We start from the raw sequence: 11,274 nt of genomic DNA on the forward strand, positions 1-11,274 counted from the left end.
TCAACTTTTTGAGGAACCTCCATGCTGTTTTCCAGAGTGGTTGCACCAGCTTGCATTCCCATCAACAGTGTTGGAGAGTTCCCTTTTCTCCGCATCCTCGCCAGCATCTGTCATTTCCTGACTTGTTAATTTTAGCCATTCTGACTAGTGTGAGGTGGTATCTCATTGTGGTTTTGATTTGTATTTCCCTGATGCCGAGTGAAGTGGAGCACTGAAAAAGCTTCTTAACAAACAAATAAAAAGGACCATTCTAACCAGATAAAGGTTACCTGACAAATACAGCAGCTAACTGTATATATTGAACACATTCTCATTAAGCTCAGGAACAAGACAGGTAGCATAAAGGAGAAAAGATCTAGTGGATCTTGGGGTGAGAAAGACATCCTGGAACTCTGCAACGCTCTGGCCCAATCTAAGTAAATGAATCATGTTTATTGATTAAAAGACTCAATATTTTTTTAAATAATTTCTTCCCAAAATAATCTATAAATTCAGTGCAATTCCAGTCAAAATCCAAATGAAATCAAATGTGTTTTTGTGTGTAACCTGTTAAACTATATCTATAATTTAAGAGCCATAAATATACTTATGAAGAAGAACAAGGTGGGGAGATTTGCTCTACAGATTTTATTTTAAAAATATTATTAAAAAACTATCATAAACCTTTTGGTTCCCTGAGCAGTGTCATGGCAGTTGGCAAGAACACATGCCTTACAAAAGGTGGCAAGAAGAAAGTGGTTGATCCATTTTCTAAGAACGTTTGGTATGATGTGAAAGCACCAGCTATGTTCAATATAAGAAATATTGGAAAAACACTAGTCATAAGAACTCAAGGAACCAAAATCACATTTAACGGCCATGAGAACACAAAAACATAATGTGTTTTTGAAGTGAACCTTCCAGACCCTGCAGAATGATGAAATTGCATTTCAAAAATTCAAGCTAATTACTGAAGATGTTCAGGATAAAAACTGCCTAATTTCGGGGCACCTGGGTGGCTCAGTGGTTTAAGCCGCTGCCTTCGGCTCAGGTCATGATCTCAGGGTCCTGGGATCGAGCCCCGCATTGGGCTCTCTGCTCAGCAGGGAGCCTGCTTCACTCTCACTCTCTCTGCCTGCCTCTCTGCCTACTTGTGATCTCTCTCTGTCAAATAAATAAATAAAATCTTTAAAAAAAAAAAAAAAAAAAAAAACTGCCTAATTTCATGGCATGGGTCTTATTTGTGACAAAATGTGTTCCATGGTCAAAAAAATGGCAGACCCTGATTGAAGCTCATATTGATGTCAAGAATACTGTTGGTTATTTGTTTTATCTATTTTGTGTTGGTTTTATTAAGAAACAACAGTCAGATTTAAAAGACCTCTCATGCTTAGCAACAACCAGTCCACCAAATTTGGAAAAAAGATGGAAACCATGACCCAAAAAGTACAGACAAATGACTTGAAAGAAGTAGTTAATAAGTTGATTTCAGACATCATTGGGAAAAGACATAGAAAAGACTTGTCAATCTATTATCCACTCTATGATGTCTTTGTTAGAAAAGTAAAAATGCTGAAGAAGCCCAAGTTTGAATTGGGAAAGCTCATGGAGCTTCATGGTGAAGGTAGTTTTGGAAAAGCTACTGGAGATGAGATTGGTGCTAAAGTTGAATAAGCTTATGGATATGAGCCACCAGTCCAAGAATCTGTTTAAAATTCAGATATTCAATGGTAACAAAAAATCTTACTTGTGATATCTAAAAAAAAAAAAAAGTTATAATAAGGCAGTGTGGTGCTGGTTCAGGGATAGAAAAAATGACAATAGAATAGAACAGGATACCTAAACAGAACTACACCTATATGGAAACTTGATTTGTGACAGGCTTTCTTCATGGATAAGTGAAAGAAAAAATGGACTTAAAAAAAAAGTGTTAATACAATTTAAAAGCATGACATTAAATCCCTACACTCTGCCAAGCACTAGAATAAATTCCAAATAGATCAGTAGTTAGAATGAGAAGGACAAATGATAAAATGTCTTGAAAACTGTATAGAAAAATATTTTCTGGTTTTGGTGTCCAAAAGGATTTCATTCTTTCTTTCCTTTTTTTAAAGATTTATTTATTTATTTGACACAGAGAGAGGGACTGAGAATACAAGCAGGGAGAACAGCAGGCAGAGGTAGAAGCAGACTCCCCACTGAGCAGGGAGCCCAATGCGTGGCTAGATCCCAGGCCCCTGGAATCACGACATGATCTTAAATCCAATGTCTTAAATCTTAATATATAATTATATAATTATATAGATTATAGAATCTTAAATAATGTCTTAAATCCAAAAGGATTTCTTAAAGAAGATCCAAAAATGTGTAAATCAGAAGGCAAAGGTATAGCCAAAACAATCTTGAGAAAGAAGTCCAAAGTTGGAGGACTTACAATTCCCAATTTCAAACCTTACTGCAAAACTATACTAATCAAGACACTGTGGTAATGGCATGAGGGTAGACCTATAGAACAATGGAGTAAAATGGAGAATCCAGATATAAACCCTTCCATTTATAGTCAATTGATTTTCCACAAGGGTGCCAAGTTAATGCAATGGAGAAGAAATGTTTTCCATAAGTGGTGCTGGGATAACTGAATACCCACATGTGAAAGACCCCTACCTGAACCCTACACAAAAATTAACTAAAAATGGATCATAGACTTAAATGTAAAAAAGCTGTAACACCACTAGAAGAACACATAGTAGTAAATCTTCGTGAACTTGGGTTAGGCAATGATCTCTGACATACAACCCCAAAAAAACAAGTGAAAAAAAATTTTTTTGAAAAGTTGGACTTCATCAAAATTAAAAACTTTTGAGGGGAAAACTATACCATCAAGAAAATGAAAGACATCTCATACAATGGGAGAAGATACTGGTTGAGGATTATAAAGAAAGCCCTCCAACAGAGCAAGAGATGCAAATGCTGGCAGTCAAGAAGTCAAGCCCTGTTAATATTAGAGGATGAAGGCATATGGGTGGGGCACTAACAGTAACTGCTACACAGTCCCAGACTCTCTGCAGTAGAATTAGGCAGGCCCCAGTCTTAGCTTGAGTTTTCCCCAAAAGTATACATAACATAAGGCAAAAGACTCATGTGCTATTACTTTATTAGGGCAAGCAGTTCCAAGAAACAGGGTTAGGAAAAGAGAAGTGAAGTGGAGAAGGAGAGAGAACCAATATGAAATTGCTTTGTGGCCTTGGGGCCATTATTAAATGTCAACAATTGCTTGATCTCTTGGAATAATCCTTAAGAAGCCTTAAAAAGAAACCCGGACTTTTGGACTTGAAGACCCAAAAAAGCACCTGAATACAATTTTTAAAAGACTGACTGGTTTTTCCCCCACAAGTAGTTAGTTGATATATCTGTAAATTAAGACTCTCTTAGACCTCATTCATACTGCAGGTTCCCTTTAATCAACATCCAATACATAATTGGTGGTAATGGATAGCTGGGATAATTGAAATCCACAGAATAATAGCTACCATTTAGTAAGTACAAGGCAATTTTATATAATGTCCAATCCTCACAAAGTAGCTTTTGTTATACTGATTTTATTAATGCCCAAGCTGAGATTCAGCTAACTTAAGGAACTCGGCCAATGTCACAAAGCTAGTAAGTAGCAGATCAGGTTTTGGAACTATGTCTTCTTCTTCTTCTTCTTTTTTAACTCCTGAAACAATATTCTTTCTATTATACCAGGAAGCCTTTGAGAAGAAAGGATTAAGATTCCTAAATCTCCTCTTAGCCAGTAATCTTTAGACCTGTTATTTATTTTTTAAATAGGTCATACAAACACATGGTTTAAAATTCAAGAAATACAAAAGGATATTCAGTGAAAACTCTCCTTTTCGCCCTGTCCATGAGTTCTTTTCAGGGGCAACTAATGTTACCAGTTTCTTGTGTATCTTCTCCAAAATATTTGTGCATAAATATAATTTTCCCCCTTTTAACAGAAAGGGGTTATTCTACCCAATATATGCTGTTTTTAGACATCTGAATATTTTTTAAAAATGGCCATAATATTTTAGGCTTCATGTGTATAAGAATATATAGAAAGCACTTTTCCAAGATGGAAGTTTCTGATGAATTCTATTCAAATTATAATTCATTATTATTTGGCAAGTCTGTTACCTCTGCGCAGTATAGTTTTTGTTTACCATATCTTTTTCAGTAAAGAGCCAGATAGTAAATATTTCAGGCTCTCTGTCATGACTATTCAATTGTGCTGTTATAACATAAAATTAGCCATCAACAATGTGTAAACAGAGGGACAAATGAGTGGGTTCTAATAAAACTTTTTCACAAAAACATGCAGCAGACCAGATTCGACCTGTAGGTCATAGTTTTCTGACTCTCTAGGAGATATTTTTTTTTAAAGATTGATTTTATTTATTTGAGAGAGAGAGAGAGCACAAGTAGGCAGAGAGGCAGGCAGAGGGAGAGGGAAAACCAGGCTCTCCACTGAGCAGTGAGCCCGATGTGGGACTGGATGCCAGGATCCTGGGATCATGACCTGAGCTGAAGGCAGACATGACCTGAGCTGAAGGCAGACGCTCAACTGACTGAGCCACCCAGGTGCCTGAGATAATTTTTAAGAAGTATAGTATATTTTTACGTACTATAAAAGTGTATAGCATACTGGCCTTATTTGGACACACCAGCATGATGAAATAAACTCCTGATTTGTATTATTTGTCAGTCTCTGTAGTGTTAATACTTCCAATAAAATGAGTGAGATCAATCTACTAACAGTTTAGAAATAAGATTGCAAAATTTCTAAATATTAAGAATTGGTTCTCATGATCTGATGAGAGACAGTTACAGCACACTACTGCTTGCAAAACCTGGAGATATAGGATAATGAGTATACTAGGAATAGCTAAAGCTAAAGAAAATAAAGGGAGAAAAAAGTTTCACTTTTTTTTTTTTTACTCTTAAAGGGTTTGAGACACGTGAATAAACAAAGATTGTAGAATGTACCTTTCCATACTCACTAGCATTTATGTTGTTTAATTATAAAACATGGAGAGAAGAAAATTTTATGTAGACAAAGATCACTTTTGTATCATCAGGAAATCTAGTGACATTGGCACTGAAGTTCAGTGTGAAGTGAAAAGAGCAGGAACTAAAAGATGTGTGCATGTGTAAAACATATGTGTGTTCGTGTTATATATGTATACATATTAGGTATATATGAATATTATATATAATTTATATATTTGGAATGCACATATTTTCTATTACATATCATTTTGACATCTTGTTTATAATTTGTTGCTTTTTTCTGTGGTCTAGTGATTTTTTATTTGATATCAGATGTTTCAAATGTTATGTTGTTAAATTTTGCATTTTGTTCTCTTTTTTCAGTTTTGAAGTTTGTTTTGGCACACAGGTTATTAGGTTAGTTGTGAATCAACTTGATATTTTCTTTTCTCTAAATTTTTTAAAGGATTTTATTTATTTGAAAGAGTGATCACAAGCAAGGGGAGGGACTGAGGAGAGGGACAGCAGACTCTCCACTGAGCCTGGAGCCCAATTGGATCCCAGAACCCTGAAATCACGACCTGAGCCAAAATCAAGAGCCGGGTAGTCAACCGACTGAGCCACCCAGGTGCCCCTCAACTTGATATTTTCAAGGATTATTTTTAGTTTTATTAGAGTGTACCTAGACTAGCCTTTATTCACGGGCAAGTTTAGCTTTAATATTAAACATTTGTCCCTCTGGGATTTCTGTTGATTGCCCTGTTGCTCAGTGGCATCTCTTACCTCTGGCTGGGTGGAATTTGAACATCTCCTGGCCCTTTCTGTGCACTGAGAATTGTGCAGCTTACAGCCTCTGGTAGTCGTCTGAAAACAGTTGTCTCGTATCTTTTGTACAGGTTTCCAGTTGTTTCCTGTTGAAGAACAAGTTCTGTACCATTTACTTCTTCCAGTCCTCCAATTCCTGTATATTGAGGTCTTCTTTGAGATTTAAAATAAACTATTAAAATTCTCTCCATATAGCCTTATATTTAGGGTTAGCATTATTCCCCAGTCTTCATACTTTTATTCCATTGCAAATGGTATCCTTTTAAGATTTTTATTTTCTACCTGCTAATTGCTAGTACAAAAGAAAAAAAATACTGTGTATTGTTTTTTCTAAGCAACTTTGTATACTGATTTTTCTATCTGGTAATTAGAGTATTAATTATTTTTGAATTACCTAAAAATAATTTTCAAATAAGGAATGATGATAGTTTCTTTTTTTTTTTTTTTGCATTTATTTACTTACTTAAGTAATCTCTACACCCAACATGGAGCTTGGACTCGTGATCCTGAGATCCAGAGCTTCATGTTCTTCCAGCTGAGCTAGCCAGCCACCCCTAGGCTGTTTCTTTAACTCCAATCCTTATATATATATTTTTTTTTCTTGCCCTACTTCACTTTTTAAGAGGTCTAATTCACTATGGAATAGATGTCCCTTTCTATTTCTAGTTAGCTAGGATTTTTTAAAAAATTTAATTCCAGTGTAGTAAACATACAGGGCATGTATGCCCTTGAATTAGTATTTTTATATGCTTTGGGTAAATACCCAAAGTGTGATTGCTGGATTGTGAGATAGTCCTATTTTTAATTTTTTAAGGAATCTCCATACTGTTTTCCAGAGTGGCTGTACCAGTTTATATTCTCAGCAACAGTGCACAAGGGTTTCTTTTTCTCCACATCTTTGCCAACACTTGTTGTTTCCTGAGTTTCCTGCCATTCTGACAGGTGTGAGGTGATATCTGATTTTAGTTTTGATTTGCATTTTTCCTGAGGTTGAGTGATGTTGAACATCTTTTCAATTGCCTGTTGGCCATCTGTATATCTTCTTTGGAAAAATGTCTATTTGTATCTTCTACCCATTTTTAATCGGATTTTTTTTTCTGTATTGACTTGTACCAGTTCTTTATATATTTTGAATACTAACCCTTTATCAGATATGTCATTTGCAGATATCTTCTCCCATTCAGTAGGTTGCCTTTTAGTTTTGTTGGTTGTTTTCTTTGCTGTGCAGAAGCTTTTTATTTTGATGTAGTTCCAGTGGTTTATTTTTGCTTTTATTTCCCTTACCTCAGGAGACATATCTAAAAAATTGTTACTATAGTTGATGTCAGAAAAATTACTACCTGTGCTCTCTTCTAAGATGTTTATGGTTTCAGGTCTCACATTTAAGTCTTTAGTCCATTTTGAGTTTATTTTTGTGTATGGTATAAGAAAGTGATCCAGTTTTTTTCTTTTGCATGTTACTGTCCAGATTTCCCAGCACCATTTGTTGAAGAGACTTTCCCATTGCATATTCCTGCCTACTTTCTTGAAGATTAATTAACCACATAAATATGGGTTTATTTCTGGGCTTTCTGTTTTGTTCTATTGATTTTTGTGTCTGTTTTTGTACAGTGCCATCCTGTTTTGATTACTACATCTTTGTGATATAACTTGATGTCTGGAATGTAATACCTCCAGTTTCATTTTTCTTTCTCAAGATTGTTTTGCTATTCAGGGTCTTATGTGGTTCCATACAAATTTTAGGATTGTTCTAGTTCTGTGAAAAATGTTGTTAGTGTTTTGACAGAGATTGCATTAAATGTGTAGATTACTTTGGGTACTGTGGACATTTTAACAGTATTTGTTCTTGAGTTCCGCAAGCATGGAATATCTTTCCATTTCTTTGTGTCATCTTCAGTTTCTTTCATCAGTGTTTTATAGTTTTCATTTTGTAAAAGATTTTATTATTTGAGAAAGAGACCATGAGCAGGGGGGAGGGGCAGAGGGAGAAATAGTCTTCCCGCCGACCAAGAAACCTGACTCGGGGCTTGATTCCAGGACCCTGGGATTATGACCTGAACCGAAGGCAGATGCTTAACTATCTGAGCCACACAGATGCCCCATCCTTTCTCTTAGTAATGTTATTTATTATATTGATTGAGTTGTAAATATTGAAGCACCCTTGCACCCTTTCTTACACCATACACAATCCTACTTGATCATGGTGAATGATTTTTTAAATGTATTGTTGGATTCAATTTGCCAGTATTTTATTGAGGATTTTTGCATCTTTGTACAATCAGCAATATTGGCCTATAGTTCTCCCTCTCTCTCTCTCTCTTTTGTGTGTGTCTTTATCTGGTTTTGGTATCAGGGTAATGCTGGCCTCATACAATGAATTTGGAAGTTTTCCTTCCTGTTCCTTTTTTTGGAAAATTTAGAGAAGAATAAGTATTAATTTTTCTTTAAATGTTTGATAGAGGGGCGCCTGGGTGGCTCAGTAGGTTAAAGCCTCTGCCTTCCGCTCAGGTCATGATCTCAGGGTCCTGGGATTGAGCCCTGCATTGGGCTCTCTGCGCAGCAGAGAGCCTGCTTCCCCACCCCCCCACCCCCGCCCGCCGCCTGCCTCTCTGCCTACTTGTTATCTCTGTCTGTCAAATAAATAAATAAAATCTTTAAAAAAAAATTTAAATGTTTGATAGAATTCATCTGTATAGCTTGTTGGGAGTTTTTTGATGACTGATTCAATTTCATTGGTGGTAATCAGTCTGTTCAAATTTTCTATTTCTTCCTGATTCTGTTTTTGGAAGGTTATATGTTTCTAGGAATTTATTCATTTTTTCTAGGTTGTCCAGCTTGTTGCCATATAATTTTTTTGGTAATATTCTAATTGTTTGTATTTCTCTAGTGTTGGTTGTTATTTTTTTCTCATTCATTGCTAATTTTTTAAAAATTTTGTTTATTTGAGTGTTTTCTCTGTTCTTTTCTGCACATGAATGGGGGGAGGGGGAGGGAAAGGGACAAGCAGATTCCACGCTGAGCCCAGAGCCCAAATGTGGGGCTCGATCTCATGACCCCAAGATCATGACCAAGAATAAGATGCTTAACTGACTGAGCTACCAAGGTGCCCCAGTTTCTCTCTTTTACTGGTGAGTCAGAGGTTTATCAATTTTGGTGATCTTTTCAAAGAACCAGCTCCTGATTTCATTGATCTGTTATTTTTTATTTTCTATATCATTTATTTCTGCTCTAATCTTTTTTTAAGAGTTTATTTATTTATTTGACAGAGAAAGAGCACAAGCAGGAGGAAAAGCAGGCAGAGGGAGAGGGAGAAGCAGGTTCCTTGCTGAGCAAGGAGCTCGATGCAGGGCTCAGTCCCAGCACCCTGGGATCATGACCAGAGCGGAAAGCAGCCACCCAAGTGACTGAGCCATCCAGGTGCCCCTCTTCTAATCTTTATTGTTTCCTTCCTGGATTTGGGTTTTGTTTGTTCTTCTTTTTCTAGCTCCTTTAGTTGTAATTTTAGGTTATTTATTTGAGATTTTTCTTGCTTCTTGAGGTAAGCCTATATTGCTATAAACTTCCCCTTAAAATCATTTTTGCTGCATCCTAAAGGTTTTGGACTGTTGTGTTTTCATTTTCTTTTGTTTCCATGTAATTTTTTATTTCTTCTTTGATTTCTTGTTTGATCCATTCATTGGCTAGTAGCTTGTTATTTAACCTACATGTATATTTGTGTTCTTTCCAGATTTTTTTCTTATGGTTGGTTTCTAGTTTTATAGTATGGCCAGAAAAGATGCATCATATGACTTCAATTTTTTTAAATTTGTTGAGGCTTCTTTTGTGGCTTATTATGTGATCTCTTCTGGAGAATGTTCTGTGTGCACTTGAATGTGTATTCTGCTGTTTTAGGATGGAATATTCTGAATATGTCTGTTAAATCTATCTGGTTTAATGTGTCATTCAAAGCCACTGTTTCCTTGATTTTCTGTTTGGATGATCTGTCCATTGATGTAAGTGGGGCTGTTAAAGTCCCCTACTATTATTGTATTGCTATCAGTTATTTCCTTTATATTTGTTATCAACAATTTTATATATTTAGGTACTCCCATATTGGGTATATAAATCTTTACAATTGGTATATCCTCTTGTTGAATTGTTGTCTTTATTATTATATAGTGTCCTTCTTTACATCTTGTTACAGTATTTGTTTGAAAGTCTAGTTTGTCTGTTGTAAGTATTGCTACACTGGCTTTCTTCTTCTTCTTCCTTTTTTTTTTTTTGTAGAAAAATATCCTTTTTTAAAAAAAGGTTTTATTTATTTATTTGACACAGAGAGAGCACAAGCAGGGGGAGTAGGAGAGGGAGAAGTAGGCTCCCCACTGAGCAGGGAGCCTGACATGGGGCTTGACCCCAGAACCCTGGGATCATGACCTGAGCAGAAGGCAGATGCTTAACTGACTGAGCCACCCAGGTGCCCCTATAGTGGTTTTCTTTTGATACATTTATATGATAAATGTACTTGACAAAAAGTCAACCTGCATGTGTCTTTAGGTCTGAGTCTTGTTTTTTTTATCCACTCCATCACCGTATGTCTTTTGATTGGAGCATTTAGTCCATTTATAGTCAAAGTAATTACTGATATGTATTTATTGCCATTTTGTCATTTACTGACATTGTTTTGTGTTTGTTTTTGTAGATGTTCTCTGTTTCTTTCTTCCCTTGCTCTACCAATCCAGGACCACTTTCAAATTGTAGCTTGAGGTGTTGGAAATCATCACTTGGTATTTTAAGAAACGTTTAAGAAATTTTAAGAATTTTTTAAAGAATTTAAGGTATTTAAAAAACTTTAAATGTTTAAGGATTTTTAGTTATTAGTAGGAGAGACTATACAACTGTGTGTACCCTATTACTGAAATGGAAGACATTGTTTACATTTCCTTCCATTTCCAAGGGTTTTTTTATTATTTGTGGTAAAATATACATAACATAGAATTTACTGTTTTCACAAAATGTACATAACATAAAATTTACCATTTTCACCATTAAGTGACTTTACATATGTTTACAGTGTTGTGCAAACATCAGCATCATCCATCTCTAGAACTTTTTTCATTTTGCAAAATTGAAACTCTGTCCCTGTTAAAGACAAACTCCCCATTTCATCTCCCCAGCCCCTAATGATTACCATTCTACTTTCTGTCCCCATGATTTTTTTGTACTCTAGATTACCTCATATGAGTGGAATCATACACTATGCACCTTTTGGGATTGGCTTTTTTATTTAGCATAATGCCTTCAGATTTCATCTGTGTTGTAGCTTGTGTCCTTCTAAAAGTTTTAAAGTGATTTTCTTTTCATAGTTAGATCCTTAATTCATCTAGAATTATTTTCTGTCTAGGTATGGAGTGTATAGCTAAATTTATTACAATATGGGTGTCCAGTTGTCCCAATACCATT

The 11,274-nt window shown here is 35.6% G+C and overlaps 1 pseudogene across 1 annotated transcript; it reads left to right on the plus strand.

The window, feature by feature from the left end:
* Positions 1-686: 686 nt before the first annotated feature.
* Positions 687-1,692, plus strand: LOC308345893 (small ribosomal subunit protein eS1-like; annotated as a pseudogene). Its single transcript has 2 exons — positions 687-994; positions 1,199-1,692. The product of its transcript is annotated as a small ribosomal subunit protein eS1-like (transcript).
* Positions 1,693-11,274: the final 9,582 nt, after the last annotated feature.

This window comes from Martes martes (assembly GCF_963455335.1).
Source record: "Martes martes genome assembly, chromosome: 7".
NCBI classification, from domain to species: domain Eukaryota; kingdom Metazoa; phylum Chordata; class Mammalia; order Carnivora; family Mustelidae; genus Martes; species Martes martes.